The 21599-nt window shown below is 45.8% G+C and overlaps 1 protein-coding gene across 5 annotated transcripts in view; it reads right to left on the reverse strand.

Annotated features, from left to right (window-relative positions):
• SCML4 (Scm polycomb group protein like 4) overlaps positions 1 to 21599 on the reverse strand; it is a 114754-nt gene that overhangs the window by 91789 nt on the left and 1366 nt on the right. For 2 of the 5 annotated variants that reach the window (XR_004804284.2, XR_004804286.2), the window contains exon 2: positions 13371 to 13430. The exons of 2 other annotated variants lie outside the window; for them this stretch is intronic. The gene's annotated coding sequence lies outside the window, so the exon portion shown is untranslated. Of the gene's footprint in view, positions 1 to 4884; positions 5001 to 13370; positions 13431 to 21599 lie in introns of those variants that run through there. One more of the 5 variants, XM_049092443.1, reaches the window with a different exon arrangement.

Here is a 21599-nt window from a genome sequence, read left to right on the forward strand (position 1 = left end):
ATTTATTTTACCTTTCTTCTTTTTCTGATGTAAATATTTAAAAAGATAAATTCCTGTCTAAGCACTCCTTTCACAACATCCAACAACTTTGAGCAAGTTAGGTTTCTTCCTTTCATTTTCCATCAGTTTAAAGTATTTTCTAATCTCCTTGGTAATTTCTTTTTTAAACCAAGGGTTATTTGCAGGTTTGTTTTTAATTTTCATGTATTTGACATTTTCCTGATATATTTCTGCTATTGGCTTTTAGAACATTCTGTATGCTCTCAATCCTTTGAAATTTATTGAGATTTGTTTTATGGACCACCTTTTGGTCTATCTTGGTGAATGACCCACATATATTTGGAAAGAATGAGTATGCTGCAGTTGTAGGAAGCAGTGTTCTAGAAATACTCATTAGGTTAAGTTGGTTGATAAGTGCTGTTTAAATCCTCTGTATTCTTATATATTTTTGTCAAGTTGTTCTATCAATTGCTGAAAGTGTGGCATTAAAATCTGCAACTCTAATTGAGAATCTGTCTAATGATAAAATTGTGAATTTGTCCATTTATCCCTTTAGTTCTGATGGCTTTTGCTACATGTATTTCGAAGCTTTGTTATTATGGTGAAAATACATTTAAGATTTTAATACTTTCTTGATGATTCGACTCTCTTACCATTATGAATGTCCCTCTTTATATCAGATAAAAGTCTACTTCATATGGTATTAATATAGCCACTCCATCTTTCTCATGATTGTTTGCATGGTTTCTCTTTTATTGATCTTTTACTTGTAATCTATTTTCAATTTTTATGCTTAAAATGTGTCTCCTGTAGCCAGCATAGTTAAATTTTTTGTTCTTATGCAGTCCATCAGATACTGCCTTTAAATTGAAGTGTTTGGTTCATTCATATTGAACGTAATTATTGAAGGAGTTGATGTTGAGCCTACCATTTCACTATTGGATTACTCTTGTCTTTTATTTCTCTTTTCTTGCCTTCTTTTGTATTAATTGAGAGGGTTTTTTCAAGAATCCCATTTTTTTTTTTAAGAATCCCATTTTATCTCTGCTTTTGGCTTCTTGGCTTCTTGTTGTCTTCCTTAGTTGTGTTCTTAGCTGTGTTTCTTAGTTTCTTAGTTGTTTCTTTTTTAGTTGTGCTCAGGTTCACGTATCCATTGCTCTTCAATGGCTACTCTGTTAAGTTACTTAAGTCTATCATCCAGTGATTTATTTTTATATCTTGTATTTTATTTTTCAGTTCTAGAATTTCAGTTTCCCCTTGTTTTTATCATTAGTTTCTATTTCTCTTCTGCAATATCCATCCCTTTTCCTTAAATTATTTAACATGTTTATAATAGTTAATTTAAAGTACTTAACTGATAATTCCAACGCCTAGGCTATCGTGGATATTTTCCTTTGGTCTGCATTTTTTCTTGATCATGAGTACTATTTCCCTGTTCCTTTATGTGTGTCTCTTTTTAAAAATTCTACTCCTGGGGCTGAGATGCAGCTTTATTTTAAACCGAGTTTACTTTCGATTTGCCGAACTCCTAACCAGTGTCCTAATCCCTGTAAGAGTTGAATTCAATTCTCACAGGGCCCCCAGAATTCAAAGACCAGGAGAATGTTTGTAGCTACATGATTTTTCTCTGCCCACCAGCCCTTCTTCCACTGGTGCTGTCTCGGTAAAATTCAGAAAGAAGGAGATGAATTTGTGGTGGTTTTGTGTATTTTTTATGAATGTATTTTTGTGCCACTTAGTAATTTATTGTTTCTCAGCAACATACACATTTTTCTTTGCTCTACTCTGTGATCCTGGGGTGATTCTACAGATTACATTTCTTCCTTGCCAGTTGGCTTAATGTTAGGTCCTGTCAACAGAGGGCATTGGAGAGACATCGCAAATCTGGAAGGGAATAAAGGGACTTTTTCTTCCTCCAGTGTTTCGTTTCTATTTGGTGGCAAATGGATCAGCATGCAGGGGCCCTGGCAGTGTTTCCCAGAGAGGAGGATAGTCCTTGGTTCACGTGCGTCACCAAAGGTCTTTCCTTTGTGTCTAAGTTTCTTAATTACTTACTCTTCTGTCAGCTTTAGGGCTAGTTACTACTTTCTGCAGTTACTACTTTAGGGTGCTCCTTTCTTTGCCTTCTCAGTAGTTGACCACTTTTCATGTAGTTAGCAGTTCTTTCTTTTTTTTTTTTTTTTTTTTTTTAGCAATTCTTTATATTAAGTCTTTGTTATTGAAATTTCTCCTGTGGCTAATGTCTTCTGACTGAACCCAAGGGTCTTTCAGATTCTAATCCCTCCTACCAGCACATGCTGTGTACAAAGCCCGATGGATTTCTCCTTGTAGGGTTCTCTGTGTTTTGCAGGTCCACTCCTCCATTCCAGATGCAGGTCACACTTTCAATGGTCCCAGGCAGCACTATCTTTGCACATACTAATCCCAACTTCCTGCCATCCCTTCCCCATCTCCCTTACATAAAGTTACCCTTCCAGATGGGCATCTCCTTCTAGAAAACTCCTCACACCTGTATCTACCTGGATCCGTCCATTCCCCAAGGTGTAGAGTTTTCTGCTATACTTGGGAAGGGCTCATTTCTCTCTGGAATGTAGTTCATCAGGATTTCTTTGCATCCATCACTTTTTGCTAGCACCAGTGAAAAGTGCTGTTGCTTCCCATGACCAAAAGTTTTTCACATCCTTCTACATCCTAATTAGAAGCAGAAACCTCTAGGTATACTTTCACATGCAAAGAAAATTTCTAGAAGGATACACTGTTACAGTGCTAAGAACTGAGAAGCGTGGAAAGGGAGTGAGCACATAAGAGAGAGAAATTCTTACTTTCTACTATAATCTTCATGAATTCATTCATTTAGTCAATGAATATTTATTGGGCACTTACTGTGTGCCACTGTTTCAGGCACTAAGAATATAGTAGAAACAACAACATAAAGTCGTGGAATTTGCATTCTCTCATAGAACTTATGTTCTAGTAGGGAGAGGCAGGCAACAAACAAATACATAACAAGCCAGGTGATAATAAATGCTATAAGACAAAATCAGGTGAAGGGAGCTAAAGCATGACAGCAGTGATGGTGCTATTTCATAGTGATGGTCTGGGAAGACTTCTGTCATCAAAAAATATTTGAGCAGAGACCTTAAGGAGCCTGAAGAGTGCGCAGCAGGGAAATGCAGGTGAAGGCCATTCCAGGTAGAGAAGAAAGCAAATACAAGAGCTCTGTGGTGGGTGTGCACTGGGTGTGTTACAAGAGAGCAAGGATATGAGATTCAGTGTGACTGAGGGGAGAAGGGAAGGGACATGAGTGCCCTATAGGCCTCTTAGCATCACTAACTAGTTCTTTTTCTGAACCTGGCAGAGAAATGATGTGACTCACATTTTAAAAGACTCACTCTAGATGCTATGAGAACATGACTTTCATAGATTCTGTACTGATTTACTAATTTTCATTGTAAACATGAATATATGTGTGTACAACTTGTATAACTTGAAAATATAATTTTAAAATAAATAGATAACCCCAGCTGCCTGCTCCAAAATTGAGTCCCAACAGAATGCCCATAGTTGCCTGAGGCCAGGTCCCATGAGAAAGCTGGATAGGGTAGGGCTCCACTTCTCAAAGTTCATTTTAACCTTTTCAGATTCAGTGTACCCAAAGGGTACCTGAGGACATAGGAGATGATGCGGGCACATACAAATTGTGATTTCTTAAAGCATTCCCAACAGACCTGATATTTGGAATAATAGTAATTACTATTATATAATTAATTAATTTAATTATATAATTAAATATAAAATAATAACAGGTAAGTACATAAAAATAAATTATATTATAATAATTATAAAGATGGTTACTATTATTGGAATAATAACATTTGGAATGAAATCACAGTACTCTATACCATGCCTACACACACACTTATGCACATACACATCCGTTTCATTTTAAACATTGGCTAGCTCTGTAAAATCCTGCTACCAGAAGGTATTATCCAATTGTTCCCCCCCGCCCTTTTTTTTCTTATCCCTTAAAGGGAAAAAGCATGGCAAAACTGGAATTCTTGAGGCAGCCGTGAACTAAGTTGGAGACACAGCCCTTTTGGGGGAGGGGACCTTGAGGTGTGAGAGGCAGCATCAGCCCTCTGCATGGGGTGAGGTAGGGGGAGCATGACCTGGGCATGGGCTGGGAACAAGTTCATCTCTCCCGCCCATCACATTTAATTCCCCCCACTCTCTGCACCCCCCTCACCCCCAAGCCTTGGTTCCTGCTTGCACATGTCTGCTCCACTGCTGAGATGACTGATGGCAAACTCTTCCTAATCTTGAGTTGAACTCTGCCTCCCAGAAACTTCTCTCCTCTTACCCTCTGGATGGGGAAGTCCACTCTTCCCTTCCTATGGTAGAATAAGTCTTCATGTGTCTAGAGGAGGATCAAGACAAGGCTTACACTTCCAGCTTGCCTTGCTCACCTCACCTCTCTGTGATCTAGGCTGAGGGCAGGCTCTTTGTACCCCCAGTCAGACTGAGAGCTTCTCTCGGGCAGGGACCACCGGGCCTTTCACAGGGGTAAACATCTAGCTGATGCTGAATAAATATATATCGAGTAGAGTGATTAAGTAACAAATGAAATCAACCTGGGTGCTTACCCATCTTTACATGACTAGAATCCCACATTACTTTTTTTGCAAGTCTTATCAAAGATGAAGAAAAAAGAAAAGAAAATGTCTAGGCATGTCTCCCCAACTTGATGGACCGTAGTAGATACTTTTTGGAATAAAAAACAGTCCCTATCCATTTCCTCCCCATTTCCCCAAGGACAGAGACCCCTGCCTTTCCTTAAACAGCTGGTAGAGGGGAAAGAGAACAGAATTCTTTAAGTGTCACCTGTCACATGCTGAGCCCTGACAAGGTGCCTTTCACCAATCACCTCACTTGATTTCTCATAATCCCCTCATGGAGTCAGCCTCCCTGTTCCCACTTCACAGATGAGTAACTGGGTGCCATGTAAGCTGCCCAGGGCCTGTGACACCACAAACAGGACTGTGGAGATGCGTGCTTGACCCTAAAGCACTCCTTTTCCACAGCCCAGTATGTCTCTGGGAAGGAAAAAACAGAAAGAAGGAACAGAAATGAACAAAGAGAAATAATAAGAAAGTGAGGCAGTTGGAGATACTGGGTAAAAGAGAAAAAGAATGGTAGCTGGAGGAGGATGTAAGGTCAGATAGAGATTTCTTCTTCCCCTTCACATTCTTCCTCCTCCTCCTCCTTCTTTAAATCTATCTTTGTACAGAAGAGACCTAAGTGTGTTGCAGGCAAAGTGGAGCAAGACAGAGGGGTAGGGTGGGTGTTTGAGAGAAAGAGCTGAGTAGGTGAAGGTCTTGGAGAAGAGGTCTGAGCTGGGGTTGGGGCATGGCTAGATGGTTTCACCTGGAAGAGACAAGAGGGATTTTGCTGTCTCAGATTCATCTGGAAGGACAAGAGGGACGCAGACTAACATTTTTAAGTGACAGCTAGAGCCTGAGCAAGGGCTTTGCACACATCAACTCAGTTTGTCCTTGCAATCTGCTTGTGCTATAGCTATTGGTGTCTGTCTTACAGGTGTTCTGTTATTGGGAACAGAAGAGAGGGCCCAGCAGGCATGAGGGAAAGGAAGGGGAATGGAGAGGTGAGGACTGTGGGAAACACATGGAGTTGCTGATGTGGGCCTCACCATCAAAACCATGTGGTCCCCCAACATAGAATAGTTGCTCTGTGGCCCTTTACAGAAAATGTTTGCTGAGCCCTCTAGTACTCCATCGGCTCCCTGAAGACTAAGACCATGTCTTACTCTTTTGTCTATTACAGGAAAGTGCCTAAAATGCAGGGATATCAATAAATATTAAGAAAACATCAGCACCTTTTTCAACAGTCTGCTCTTCACTCATTGTGAGGAAGATTGGGATTGTGGCCTTTTTAAAGCAGTATGCTCTGCCATTTTGATACCCTCATTTAAAAAAAAAAAGGATGAGGGATGAAGGCACTGCAGGAATATTTAGTATAGCACCTTGAAACTCTGACACTGGACTGATTTTATGGGCCTTGATGTTTCTGTTAGATGCAAGCTGCCAAACTACACCTGAAAACCCCAATTATGCCCAGATCCAGCCAAAGCCACATTTTCAACTTGATTCCATTCTTCTAAACTATAAATTTTCCAACTCAGCTCAGTGAAGAGTGACATAAAGTTGCACATATGTGGTGAGCTATTTTATAGGCCCTCAGATCTAAGAGCACATGGCAGTGCTCTTAATGAGCAATGAGACCCAATGAGAAATTGGCCTAGTTCTGAAATATCATATTCCTAATTAGAATAAGGACAATAGCATTGAACTGGACAGACACGATCTCCGGGGAGAACCAGGCCTGGTGGGGGCGGGGGGATCAGAGAGCATGAGAGCCCAGGGATGCATATGGAGAAGGCCACGGTTATTTGATAGATAATCATGTATATTCCCATCAGCTTCAAAGGAATGGCTAAGGATGGGCTCCTTTTCTGTCTTTTCCTCCTGGAATAAAATAGGTTTATCACAGGACCAAGTGACACAACCAAGGGTGCTATGCCTACCACCTTCTCTACTTTTCCCAGACAGCTTTTAACTTGGAGGGCCCCTTCTCAACTCAAGAAGGAAAGACAGTCAAATAAGATCTGTTCCTACTAGACAATGAACAGAGGCTCAGTTGACCATCCACGTGCTAAATGACACAGTCATATTAGCTTCAATTTATTGTGTATTCCCTGTGAGCCAGGCAATATACAAAGTGTTGGAAACAGCTCATTTGCTCCTCATGGCAACCTGTGATCAGGTGCTAATGTCTGCATTTTCACAGTGGGAGGGTTGAAACTCAGGTGAAAAGAGGCAACGTAACCACTGAGGCAGTGACAGGGCTGGGAGGCAAGGACTAGGCTGCCTGGACACCAGTGGTATACCACAGAGTCTCATGTGCAAGGTAGTAGCAGTCCTCAGGGTTTGCCCTAATTGAGAAGAAAACACAACTACACACACACACACACACACACACACACCAGTGAAAATCCAACCTAAGGACGCAAGGGACTGAGGTACAGACCTGAATGGCCCTCCAATAGTCAATACAGGAACTGGAGGAAGGCTAGGAGGCTCTCTGGAAGAGCTGATCCTTGGAGGACTGCAGACCCACTCCTGGCCCTGGTGGACACTTGCTGCCTTTACCTGCTTGGCCAGAGGGGCTCAATTATTATTTGTCAAGTTGACTAATAAATGGAAGTAATGCCACTAATCAGTGTCTACTTCTCCATGAACACAGTGAGACTCAGTACCCACCATCCAGGGCATAACTGGGTGGCTCTGTCCCCTCAGGCTGGCCTCTGATGGGCCCACTGCTCTGCACCTTGCCTGCCTGGCCTTAGCGCTGGCACTCACTTCCCTGAGCCGTCACAGAAGAGGCTGGCTTCACTGTTAAGTCCCCATCCTGGCCTGGCCGTGGGCCCTTTACCTACTCTTAGGCCCACTGTCTCCCACTGAAGCTCCCCTGCTCCAGCCCCAGGGCTAAAGGTGAAAGAAATGGCAAGGAGGGCAGCACAGAGAGACCCTGCCATTTCCAAGGCTGCACAACCAACCGGAGGGCATTGGCCATGGCTTTCTTGTGCTTCTTGGCTCTTTGCCCATGTGGCCTTGTGCCCGGCTGCGCTTTGCGCTCAACCTCGTAAAAATCAACCAGCCTGTCTGATGGCAAAGAGGGGGCTCCTTCCACCCTGGGGCTCAGATGCTCCTGTGCAGTAAATGTGCATCAGCAACAGGGGATGGAGACGAGGGAAATTTAAACGAGGCTTAGGGGATTGGAAAATTATTTGGTGAAATGTTCCTAAGCTTTCTCTGCTTAATACCCATAAATTTCAGGGGTCGTGTATGCTAACAGCTTTTGATTTATGATGTGCTTATTCTCGCCTCGTGTCTCAGCCAAATCATGAAAGAGGAGCAAGAGTAAAAAGAGCCTTTTAAAAATGCTTCGGGATCCATCATGGGGGCAAGCCATTTCTGCCCATCTTTGCCCACCACTTTGTTCAAACAAGGGCTGTGGGTGCTGACAGCCCAGGAGCTAATTGGTGTTGGACGCTAGCCCACCAGGAGCCCTCCTCCTCTTAGAAACTTCTCCTCGCCCCTCCCAGGTCCCTGCTACTGGTGAGGCCTTTTCATGGCTGCTGAGGGCAAGGAAGCAAAGCAGGCCCTGGGTAGACTCTGTGCGGCCGGGTCCCACACGGATATTCCCAAGGCCTCTAATTAAAATGCCTGCAAGCCCACCAGCGCGCTCCTGTTTCAGGGCCCAGGGGTTGCAAAGTTCCCTGCTAATGCAGAACACAAATTAGCAAAATGCCACGTCAGCCTTTCTTGTCGCAGTAGGGCGTCATTGTCATATTTATCAGCACAGTTCCCTGTAGGACGCTGGCGGGGTATCTACAGAGCCAGGGGAGCAGGCCCGGGGCCACTGCCCACCTGCCCACCTGCCCACCTGCCTCCTCACCTGCGCTCCGGGGTCCCATCTGCGCTCCGGGGTCCCACCTGCGCCCCCGCTCCGACTGCAAGCTAATGCCTCCCGCTCTGCTCCTGCACCATGACCAGGGCCTTCGTGCTAGTTTTCAAGGTCTTTTTTGCCTTCTTAATGGAAATTCAGGGTTTGTTTTTGGTTTTGTTTTGCTTTCTCATTAAAAAAGAAAAAAGGTATACCTTTTATTTTTTTTATAAAAAATATATTTCAAAGAACAGTTATTCTTTTATTTCAAAGAACAGTTAGTTCTTTATTCGTCGACCAAAATGCAACAGCCGGGGACATGGCCGCGAACTAATTACAGACCGAGGGGGACATAAGCATCCTTGGTCCCCAGCACCTTAGCCTCGTGCTTCCCGTGCAGAATTAAGGTTACTTTGGCACATCTCCCTCCACTCCTCTCCTTCTGCTCTGGGTCTGTCTGGCTTCTGCCCTCAGGGCCCTAGAAGGCGTATTTTACCCCCCAGACACTCAACCACTGAGCCACCCAGGTGCCCTCTATCTGAGATTTCTAAGCAATTGAGTGGCTAGAGCGTATGGGTGTCCTACAAAGATAACCTCATGTGATGCTTGGGGTGGGGGGTGGGGTGCTGCAGGCAGAGAAGTGGATCTGGAAGCCATGGCTCTGGTCCAGATGGAAAGTGTTCGTGAGAATCTGAGCAAGGGCAATGGAGGGGGGAGGGGGGGAAGTACAGGCAACTCTTTTGGAAAAGCATCATCAATTAGGATTTCCAACTGGAAGGCACGGGGTAAGGCAAGTTTGGGATTCTGAAACTGTTATCTTGGAGAAGTTGTAGTGATAGCTTCTGTGGAGACAGAATAAAGGAGAAGATGTGGGGAAGGAGACAAATGAGACGTCCAGCTTTGGAAATGTTGAGGGTGCCTGTGGAACATGTGGGTGGAGACGGTCATTAAAATAGTTGAAATTCCAACCTGGAAGCCATGGAGCTAGCCGAGCAAGCCTTCGGGTACATAACCCCCTCACGTAGGGATCCATCTCCTTTTCTGTCCATATATCTTCAGTCCATCTAGAAAATACGCAAGGAGTGCTCTCTATGCGAGGCCCATGCTCAGGTGGTCAGCAGGCAAGGGCAGTTCACAAGCAGAGGCTATTTCTGGGCTGATAGGGCTGAGCCCTGCCACTAGCTACTTGGCCGTTGGCCTCCGCGCTGGAGGCTCACACAGCAATCTTGATGCCATCACTACTATCAGGTGAGGAACCCAAACCAAGGGCAGTCGGTTAATCATCCAACTCTTGGTTTCAGCTCAGGTTATGATCTTGGGGTCGTGAGGTCGAGCCCTCGTCGAGCCCTGTGTCAAGTTCTGTGCTCAGTGCAGAGTCTGCTTGGGTTTCTGTCTCCCTCTGCCTGTCCACAACCCCCCCCCCCCACCTCCTTGCTCATGCTTGCACTCTGTCCCTCTCTCTCAAATAAATAAATCTTAAAAAGGTAATGAAGTCATAAGGGTGGGGTCCCAATCCAACAGAACTGGTGTCCTTATAAGGAGAGACACCAGGGGTGCAAACACACAGAGGAAAGACCATGTAAAGACACAGCAAGTAGGTAAGCATTTACAAGCCAAGGAGAGAGGCCTCAAGAAAAACCAAATGGCCAGCACCTTGAACTTGTACTTCTAGACTCCAGAATGATAAGAAAATAAATCTCTGTTGTTTAAGCCACCCAGCATCTGGTATTTTATTATGGCAGCCCTACCAAACTAATGCAGACACTATGAATACCTTCTCTTCTTTAGCATGGGAAATAGATCACCTGTTTTCATCCTACAAATACATAATCCAAATAAATACAACTTGTTTTTATAAACTTTTTGTTTTTATTGTATTTTGTGCTTCTTCTTCATATTACTTCTGAATCAGCCTACCCTACTCCTCTCTCTAGTCCTACCATGGATCATCATTATGGCATGGAAGCTTCGACCCCTCTCTCAGACAGCTAAAGATAGCTGAGGGCAAGAACTAGTTGCACTGATTTGTAGCCCTTTGTGTAAGCTGAGGGCTGCCCAGAATGTTCTCATCAAAAGGCACCCACTTAAAGAAAAACATGTGTCGTCTTCCATTCCACTGAGGTGCCGACACTTGAAGCCAAAGAAGCCAGAGATAAAACTGTTGACCTCAAGATTTTTTGTCCTGCTCCTTGAGGGCAGTTTGGACACAAATTCACTGAGAGTGGACAGTGGGTAAGTGAAATTAATGGTGCCACATAGTATCATCTAAACGAGCATGGCCCAGAGGGGGACATAAAATGTCTAGCTGCCTTCGTGGCCATGAGACATGGACCTATCATAGCTCCTATGATGTCATATCATATACATCACATCTGAGCTCCTTGTCACCACTGAGCCATACTTAACATTAACTAGGGAGACAGGATATCAGTGACCCTGACTTTCAGGGCAGACATTCTCTCACTGGAGGACTGGGCCTGCTGTGACATATGATCCTGCATGGGAGCCAGCAGGAAGCCTGAACTGCAGCTACAGAACTGACAATAAACATGGTGGCCAGCTGTGGGATGCTGGGAGATGGCCACTCTGGAGAGGGCAGCCAGAAGTCTAAAGGATAGCACAACTTCCTCAGAATTAGCTTCACCAACAGGGACATTCTCAAAGGCTGCTCTGCCAACCAAAGGATAACTTCAAGAGACACTATGGGAAGGACTCAGAGGATCACGTCTCTATGGATGAATGAGGAATGCCACCTGGGATTTTAGCTCCAAACCCTTGGATTAAAGATGTGGACAGCCTAGGGCTCAAAACAGCACTTACCAAACTTCAGATCCCTTAGGTACAACCTTTGCAAAATTTGTAATATCTGAATACCTCCTATGATGACTGATTTTATGTGTCAACTTGACTAGACCATGAGGTGCTCGGATATTTGGTCCAACATCATTCTGAGTGTATCTGTGAAGGTATTTTTGGATGACACTAACACTTGTGGACTAAGTAAAGCAGTAAAGTACCCTAATGTGGGTGGGCCTCATCCAATGAATTCAAAACCTATGAGTAGGATAAAAAAAAAAAAAAAAGCTGAGTAAGAGGGAACTCCTCCTGCCTGATGGCCTTTGAGCTAGACATCCACTTTTTCCTGCCTTTGGAGTCAAACTGAAACATTAGCTTCTCTTGGGTCTCAAGCCTGTGACTGGAACTACACCACTGGTTCTCCTGGGTTTCCAGCTTGCTGACTACACATTAGGTCTTTTAAGCTTCCATAATCATATGAGCCAATTCCTTACAATAAATTTCTATCTATCTGTCTATCCATCCATCTAACCCATTGGTCCTGGTTCTCTAATACACCTAATAACCCTAAAACACCTCCTATACTGCATTTACTTAATACTTTTTATTTTTTTTTTCTTTTTTTTTTTTTTAATTTTATTTATTTATGATAGTCACATAGAGAGAGAGAGAGAGAGGCAGAGACACAGGCAGAGGGAGAAGCAGGCTCCATGCACCGGGAGCCCGATGTGGGATTCGATCCCGGGTCTCCAGGATCGCGCCCTGGGCCAAAGGCAGGCGCCAAACCGCTGCGCCACCCAGGGATCCCAACTTAATACTTTTTAAATGGCTTATTGAAATAAATACATTTTGAATCCAACTTCATGTCATATTCATAAATTCAAATCAAGTATTTGTTGTTAACAACATAAATATATAAACTAACTGTAAAATTAAATGTGCACTTATTAAAAAAAATAGTCCTGAAAACACATACTTCTGACAGTAACTGTATATGGAATGAAACTATCTCTCATTTCAATTCCTAGCAAATGGAGATCAACTATATATCTTTTTAAAGATGTATTTATTCATTAGAGAGAGAGAGTGTGTGGGGAGGGGCAGAGGGAGAGAGTGAATCTCAAGCAGACTCCCCTGCTGAGCACGCAGCCAGATGTGGAGCTGGATCCCAGGATCCTGAGATCATGACCTGAGCTGAAATCAAGAGTCAGGCGCTAAACCTCCCAAGCCACCCAGGTGCCCAGAGATCAATTATATTTTATAGTGAATCTCACCTCCTTTTAAAGTAGAAAATCCTTCTCTCTTAGGCATCAAAAATAATGCACAATACACAATACAAGGGAAAGAGTGCCATTAATGTGTGTTTTGGTTATCAGTTGCTGCTACACTCAGAACTATTCCAAAATGTGTGGCTTGTTACGTCTCACCATTTTGTGTGTCAGGCATTCAGGGAAGGTTGGACTGAACAGTTTTTCTCTGATCTGTGTAGCATCAGCTGGGGAGGCTGGGATGGGAGGATCCCCTTCCAAGGTGGATTCTGGACCCACAAATCTAGCAGCTCCATGTTTCCTGTTTCTTTGTCTCCCCACCCCATCCCTACTCTGTTGTCTTTTTGTCCAGGGGCTTCCACAGAGCTTTGGCTCTCAGCAGCATGGGGCAGCCCTGGGGCAATCTATGTCTTACGTGGTGGCTCCAGGGCTCCAAGAGTGAGCATTCGGAGTCCCAAGTGGAACTGGAAGACTCCTGATGTCAGTCCTGGAACATTCCTTTGGCCACATCCTAGAAGCCAAGCAAGTCACTTAGAACAGCCCAGAATCAAGGAGAAGGGAATCAGACCCCACAGCCTCGTGGAAGGGATGCCAAAGAATCTGTGGCCATGTTTATTCCTCTACTCCATTTTTATGTGCTCAACAAGAAAAAAAGTTCTTAGACATGAGATTTCCGCATCACGGGTAAAAGTGCATACCATATATCCAGAACTGTCACAGGGGACAGGCACACTGGAGTGAAGGCATGGGTTTGACTTCGAGATCAGTTGTAGAACTTACCGGATGACCTTGAGCCACTGAAACTCTCTGCTTAAATTGACCGAATCTTGAGGTTTTTACCTGTGAAGTAGAATAATGATACAGTCCAGGACTACTGTATGGATAACTAGTACCAAGCCTACATCATCATGGTCCCTTGGTAACCGGTAATGCTTTGAAGCAAACCCAGAGAACAGTGGGGGTTTTACAAAAGTGTTTTTAAAATACTATAGTTAGGATAAAAACCTAAGCCTAATCCGAAGGAGAATGAAACACGATAGGAAAGGTCTTCTCAGGCTCAAAGCCACCGTTTTTAGAGGAAACCCACCACGGGCATCTTTAGAGAATGTGAAGGTTACCCCCTGAAATTGCTGCCACAATATATTTGAAATGCCTCTACTTAGCAATCATGGCAAAATAGCACCATTTTTTAAAAACTCTAATTAATCAGGTGTTTGGGGAGGTAGGAGAAAGTGAAATTCCTGGCGGGTTGGCACGCTCCGATCCGCAGGTGCGCAGCGGCGGTGGCGGCCCTGCCTGCAGAGGAGCGTTCTGGAAACCGGCCCATATGGTCTCACCTGGCGTGATGCTGGGGGCAGGGTGAGCGTTACCATAATTCCCTCCACCGAGGGCAGAGACCAGGGATGCTGGGCCCACGGGCTACCCCGCATAATGAAGCGCTGTCTCACCAGATGGTCACAGGAGTGAAAACCTTGTTTTTGTGAAACCTAGACCTAACTCCATTTGAACTACATAGTGCTGCTCAGCTATAATATCTGCTTTATTTTCCAAGAATGCAAATAATACAGAAATCGAAGGCAGACTGTTTTGCTCAGAATACTCAGAGTGGTTTTACCCTTTTGGGAAAATCATGTCACTGGCAGCAGGACCCGCTTGTGTCATCCGAGCCACCAGACAGCACTGGGGGAGGCCGCACTTTGGGTAGCGGATGTCAAGCACCTGACCCCTCATTCTGGCATCCAGAGCAGGGGGCCTGCGCCCGAAGTAATTATAAGTTACTTTGCCTTTATTCCTCTTTTCATTTCAACTGTGACATTACACTGGTTTTTCTTAGATTGTGGGTGTGGGTGGGCTGTATTTTCTGGGACTGTAAACAGGGCATCAGAAATGCTGGTCATAAAAATGAGGGTTGAGTCTGATGGGACTGAAAGCCCACTGCTTTAAAAGAAGTTTGCTGTGGATTGAAAAAAAAAAAAAAAAAAAAAGCCTTTCCAAGTGGAAACACCGGGGGAATCATTTCCTTTCTGGAACCTGCTGGACCTGGGAGCAGCCGGGCCGGGGCTGAGCAGGAGCAGCTGGCTCTGAGGCATGAAAGAGCTCTTTCTCTTCGGCCCTCACAGGTGAAAAGACAGGGACGCCCCACTGGCTTCTCAAAAGTGAAGGCAAGACTTCACATGGCCATGTGACCCTCCACAAGTTATCTAACGTAAGCCTCAATTTCCCTACTTGTGTAATGGAGATAAAAATAGTCCTCATTTTGACTTCCTGTGTGGTTTAAGTCAGATAAATAAGATAAAGCACGATTAGTGCTTCTCTCAGCTTCCCTGAGCATATGACGCTCAAAAAATGGGAACATGTATTTCTTACCACTTGTACAGCACTTTACAGTTTACAAAGCCCTTTTCCATATACTGTTTCCTTTGACCTTTATATACACTAACCCAAATAACCTTTGGGGTGTTATACAACTTATAAAACATTATATGCCGTGATCTACTAAAGTTGGGGTGACACCAAAGATTAGGCATGTTCTTTCCACGACACTGCGCTGCCTCCACCCATCCTGACATTATCATTCGTGCAATCGCTCATTCAGCAAATATTTATTGAGCACTTGCCCCATTCCGAGCACTGGAGCTTGGCAGTGGGGACTGACAGGGAAGAGCATCCTTGGGGAGGAAGGGAGGCCCAGGTCTGCCACCATAGACACCCTGGGTCACACTGGTGACCATTCAACTGGCTTTCCCTGCTCAGAATCCATGCTGCTCCATTTATATTTATTCCATACATCGCTGAGGTCAAAAGTAGCCCCCAGGAAGAAGTGGAGGAAGCTGGGGGAAGTTCTGGAGGGAAAAGTGCCCCTGCTAACTATTGAAGTCCTCAGCAAGGCAAGAGGGAGAGCCTCTTGAGAATGGGGGCTGGGCTGTCTGCATCCTTTGCAGACACCAGGGAAGAAGAGGCTGAGGCTTGCCCTGGGAGGAAGACCTTTACGATCCATTCAATCTAAAGAATCTAGGAATCACTCCAAGACCACTGCTCGGAGAACAGGTCTTTGCTTGTAACGTGTCCCTTCAAATGTCAGATGTTTTTCCCTCAAGTTCATTATTCTGGTTATATTGTAACCTTGCAGCTTACACAGGAGGGGTGAACTGGCTTGAAAATGGTCTGGAACTTAAGAGATGCCATGGTCCCAATGGAAACTCCTCTTATCCTGTCCTAAATCTGTATTCTTGGGGAAAAGAAAGAACACTTCCTGGAAACTGATAATCTACCAAGTGCACAAGCAGAACACGGGAAATCTTGGCCAAAGGAGGCCTTGGGTTTGCTTGACTTTGTCCGAGAAGCAGTATAACCCATGCTCTCCGCTGTCAGAAACCTACAAAGACCAGCCAGGTCTTTGGTCCCACGGAATTTTTTTTCTTCAGGTATGAAAATGTTAAATATAGTCCATAAAAACAGTGACCTAATCTGTGCCCAGGAATATATATTTTTAAGTGATTATAGTTCCAGTTTATTCCACATTACTCTGATCTCAAACCAATTAGTAGAAACTCAGTACTTGACCTTAGCAGAGATCAGGGGCTGATTTGGAAACATAAGTTTGTAAGACAAACTTTTCTGAGTGTCTTTTTTCCTGATTCTGCTAACAGAGAATTTCGGTCCCTTTATTTGTTCCTGGGTTCATGACAAATGACTCCTAACTGAAAGGACGGGCAATAGAAAGAAAAGACCAGTCCTCTATACCATTACAGATCACTGGCTTCCACACATTGTCACACACATCACACCCAACCTGGCTTTATAACTTCAGTTCCCTGGAGAGAGTTTATATTCACTTGGTCTCATTAAGGCATCACGCAATTGTTACTGGTCTCACTGTGGGACCAATTAACCATTTCCATATCAGGCACCGGTATAACCGCACCATACAGTTTGCCCTCATTATTTATGTCAAGTATTTAATATTAATCATGTTACAAACACTCAAAACAAGTGCTATATTTTCATACTGTGGGTAGTATCCACTTGAAGCATTTTTACAAATGAGCTCTTACGAGGGATACAATCAAATATGCTGGAGCATCTCACGGCATCTGAAAGGGATTATATTATGTTATGTTCACAACATGAGGGGAAGTGCACAGACAGTCACGAACTGTATTGACCTCCAAACCTCATGGCAAATTCCCCCAGTACAGGCAACAACGGCAAGATACAACTCTCAAGACTGAAAAATGACAGAAATCTTTTCCCAGGGTGGCGTTCTTTACTCATCAATAAGCCCCGTGCCTCACATGACATTTTCGAGTTATTCTCTTTGGGATGAACAGCATATTTTAATAGCTAATTGTTAGATTAAGTCCTGATTTCACCATAATTTCCTAATAGCAAGGGAATTGGGAATCCCAAAGGACGGTGAAGAAAGGTAGTCAGGCTCTTTTTCAAAAGGCCATAAAGAAGGAGAATGAACCCTATCAGCTTGTAATAGTTCAGAAACAGGGCCAAAGGAATTCTTTGCATTACATGACCTCCAAATCCTGTTCTCCAAAACAAAAAGCATCAATGCCCCAACGCTGGCTTTCACTTTGTGGTGTCCTCTTCGGTTCTTCCTGTCCTTGTTCACAGTTACCTGTCACACAGGATTAGTCCTGACACCAGCCGCAGGCCAGCTCGAAGGCTGCGTCCAGGGCACACCCTATACCCTCAGGTATGGCCTTTGCGCTGTTAACATGGGTCACGCGGCGGGGCCCAGGCCCAGCTCCAGACACCAGGGAAAAACAGACCTCTTGGTGTTGGACCCTGGTTTTCTCATCAGAATGATAATGTCCCAGGATGACTTGTGGACAAATGTGAAAGAGGAAAGAGGAAACCTTTCCTTCCATCCAAAAGGAAACAACCCAGCAGGTCTATAAGCTGACAGCCATATGCTCCTGTTGGCCCTACAGTCCCTTCTGAGGGGCACCAGCAGATGTGGGAGGGAGAGAGATGGCCAAGCACTCATGGGAAGGGGCATGGAACAGGCTCTCTCCTGTGGGTTTTATCCCAGCACCTCTTTGTTTCGTGCCATTTTCCGACGGCTGGACTGCAACCCGGTGAGGGTAATCCTTTGCTCGGCCAGCCCCGTGTTTGTTCCCAAGGTTAGCACCCAGCCTCCCGAAAAGCTGCATGTTCCTTTGGGATTAATCTCCAGCCGTATGTTTCTGTTTTGAAACGATGACGGCTTTCTGCTCTGTAATGATCAGCACAGAGACAGAAAAAAGGGCAAAGGCTTTTGTTACCAAATATTTAGCTCCCAAAAGTTGAGTCACTATCACGGGGCTAACCAGACAACGTCACCACCTTGCACAGCACAGCACTGACACTATTTTTCCCTGGCACATCAATTTTCTCGTGACGGCCAGCTCCACTCCGTTTCTGTATCGTGCGCCTCATGGAGAAAGTAAAGCCGACACTCCTCAGCCAAGCCCCTTCCTCAAAGGGCTGGCACCGTGTGTGCAGGAGTCCGCGATCGTTCCCGAACATGAGCGACACCGGGAAACAAGGTCCGCTTACGTGATCGACCAGTGCGGCTGCTGAAAAAGGAATGCACACCTGCTTCCCCACAAATAAAAAGTCAGGTGGACCATGCCTGAGTTGGTGGGAGAGCAAAGAGGAGAGGGCGCAGGGTTCTGTGCCACCAGATTCTCTCTGAAACACAACTGGCCACGAGTAACAACAGCCACCGCAGGGAAGCCTATGGTGTGGATCCCAGAATATGCTCCCATTACTCCGGGGTGTCACACAGACTCAGTGGAGTGATTTTCAGCTTAACACAAAGTGAGAACTGCCGGTGGGTAATAAATTCCTTTCTGTTCTAAAATAGTCCACAAGGTAATCATTGCAAGAAGCAAGAGGTGTTTTATCTCCTTGGTGGTGGCAAAGTGCCTCTTTTGATTGCAAAGCGCTGATTTATCCCCAAATGCACAAATCCTGCTTGCTCGTCTCCTGTCTCACCCCTCGTCCCACCCTCCTGAAGGATGTTCTTGACTGTGTCAACACTGCCAGCGGAACCCAGCAGCAAAGTTTGTCACCAGCGTGCCATCCTGGCCAGGCTCTTGGCTGAAAGAAGCAGGAGCCCCACTAATGGTAACATTTGAAGGATGGGGGGGGGGACTGACCTCTGGAGGGGTGATTTGCACTTGACGCCACTTGCCTTCTGGCCACTGTGGCCAAACAGCAGCATCCCTCATCAGGCTGCCCCTGAATGTCGCCCACCAGTGCCTAGCAGCTCGGTGGTGGTGGTGGGGCGGAGGGGGGGGGTTGGGGTCACTGTGGAGCCAGCTGCTCTGAAATCCCCAACGTGCATATGTGTAGGTCAGAACAAGCCAAATTTCAATCAGCCGCGAGCATAACCGAAATGGCCCTTGCGCCTGCAGCTCCTCTTCTCTGAGTTTCAATCTAAATCTCAACATCTGACAAACCGCGGGTGAGGGTTTGCAGAAATATTAGGGAAGAACCGTTGCCAGAACTGAAACCGAGATGAATACAACAATGAAAAACACTTAGAACCCCGTGGGCTTGCGGCCAGGACATCGGGACCCAGTGCTGCGCGAACCAGCAAATGCAGGCGGCGCCACAGCGGTTCACACAGAGGTGCCAGCAGAGGTTTACAGCCGAGACTGGAGTGTGGCGCTCGTGCAAATGCGGGGGGGGGGGGGGGGTGGGGGGCGGGGGGACCATGAAGAAAGAGAAAGTGACAGATCCTCCCCCACCCCAAACCTTGAGAGCCACTCCTTCCATCTCGGAAATTTTTCCGCGGTTTGGGTGATCCTGAGGGTCTCTGAACCACACTGGAAGAATGTCACAATGGATGTTTGAATTAAAATCCGGTAGATCTGCCAAAAGACCAATTGTTTAAAATTGGCAGCATTCCAGAGAACTTCCTAGGCTGCCTGCTGCCCGTGGGGGCTGAGAGAATTGCTAATTCCAGAGAAAGTTAATTATCACCTTATTGATAAAGGGGTAATTTTTTAAAGCTTATGGTGTGGCTTTTGTGACTCATTAATTAAAATTTAGAGTAATTTACTAGACACAGTGGCGGCTTCTCTTACGTTATATACGGCATCAAACCATTTGATTTTTCGCCCAGGGGCTGTTATTAATCCCCCTCCTCTCTCCTCACCTGTCTGCCTCGGGAGGCAATAAATAAATAAATAAATAAATAAATAAATAAATAAATAAATAAATAAATAAAATTTAAAGCGTGTAAACCTCCCAGCAGCCTTGTGGGAGCCGGCTGAACGAAGACGTCCAGGGAGGCTCTCCAACAAAGCTCCCTCCCAGCCCTGTCAAGGTGCCCACCCAGACGGGGGAGCACGGATGCTCACGCCAAAAAAAAAGGGGGGGGCGTGTGGGGGGGCTACTGCTTGCACAAACTTCAGCTGCAAATCGGTGGATGTCGCGCCCCTTGGGCAGGGAGCTGGGCAGGGAGCTGGGCAGAGGCTAACCTCGTCCTCCCTCCTCTTCTCTCGCTCGCCCCCCCCCACGGGAAGCAGAGGGCTGGGTGGAGGGTGGAGGGTGGAGGGTGGAGGAGGAGCGTAGGGCCCCCGACCGCCCGGTGCTGGGACTCTGATGCCGCCTCCCCGGGGGCCGCGAATGGGGGGGGCGGGGGGGAGGGGAGCCGAAGCCGAGCTTCTGCCCGCCTCCCCTCTGCGGGGACCCAGCGCAGCCCGAGGGCCCGAGAGTGTGCGTGCGCAGGTGCGGGTGTGCACGTGTGTGCGCGCGCGTGTGCACGTGTGCACGTGTGCGCGCGTGTGCGTGTGTGCATGTGTGTGCGCGTGTGTGTGTGATGCATCCTCCGGGGCCGCGCCGCCCGGTCCCCACTTCTGCAGAACCCCTTGCACGGGAACTCCCCCCGCAAACGCCCCGAGGGCCAGGCTCTCCGAGCATCCCTTCTTCGCGTCCCGGGGAGCCTCAGTGCCGCCGCCTTAAGCCTGTTGCAGCCTGTTGCAGCCCGGTTGGAAGTACTTGGGACCCAACAGTGAAGATTTGAAAATGCATCGCCCCACCACCCCGGGGAGAGCTGGGAGGCCATCTGCTCGTCACTGTCCCCTCATCTAAAGTTTCCACCAAAAAAAAAAAAAAAAAAGAAAAAGTTTAAATTGGATCTTTGTGCTTTGAGGGCACCGCTTGCATTTTGAGAAGCAGCAAATACTGCCTAACACTGAAGAAGTCGTTCCTGGTTTTGAGTTTGCCACATAGAAGTTCTCGCACCCCCCCACCCACCCCGTGAGTGTGACTTGTGTTCCAGCCCTGGTGGGCCGGAGTCACCTGCTGCTGGGACCCGGCGACCCCAGCCCCCAGGGCCCGAGGACCAGAAAGTGAAACTGCCTCTGCGGGTTTCACTTGCCTTGAAAACACACCACCAAAAGCAAACCAATGACCCCAAGCGATGTACTCCCCGTTTCTCTTGCTGCTTTCTTTTCTTTCTATTATCATTCATTTACTTTTTTTCTTCCGTTTTTCTTTTTCTTTTTTTTCTTTTTTTTTTTGCAGCAACATAAAAGTGATTTTGGTGACACAAAGAAATGTAAACATGTTACACACGGAAGAACTGTTTTTTTTTTTGTGGGATTTGCCCTTGTAATTCCACAAAGCAAGCAGACTGACCGATTCTCCAAAACGTTACAGAGGCTGTCCACACACACAACGTAGAGAGCTAAAGAAAACCTATTCACATTAAATATATATATATATCCATTTAAACACATAGGTTTAAAAGGTCAAGATCTGGAGCCACCGATCCACTTCCCTAAAACTGAAGCGTCTATGTCAACGTTTTATTTGAGTTCAGATGATCACCAGCGGCTTTCTAGGTAATCTCCACCCAGGGGCTCCTGCCAGGGCCCCCCTCATTTCTTCAGGCAGGTCCTACCCAGCAACACGAAAAACGCTCCACACAAATATCGTGCCCCTTGCTAGTTTACTTTACCACACTGTAAATTCCTTTGTAGTTATTTTTATGCTTTT

The sequence above is a fragment of the Canis lupus genome, chromosome 12 (genome assembly GCF_003254725.2).
Source record: "Canis lupus dingo isolate Sandy chromosome 12, ASM325472v2, whole genome shotgun sequence".
Taxonomy (NCBI): Eukaryota; Metazoa; Chordata; class Mammalia; order Carnivora; family Canidae; genus Canis; species Canis lupus.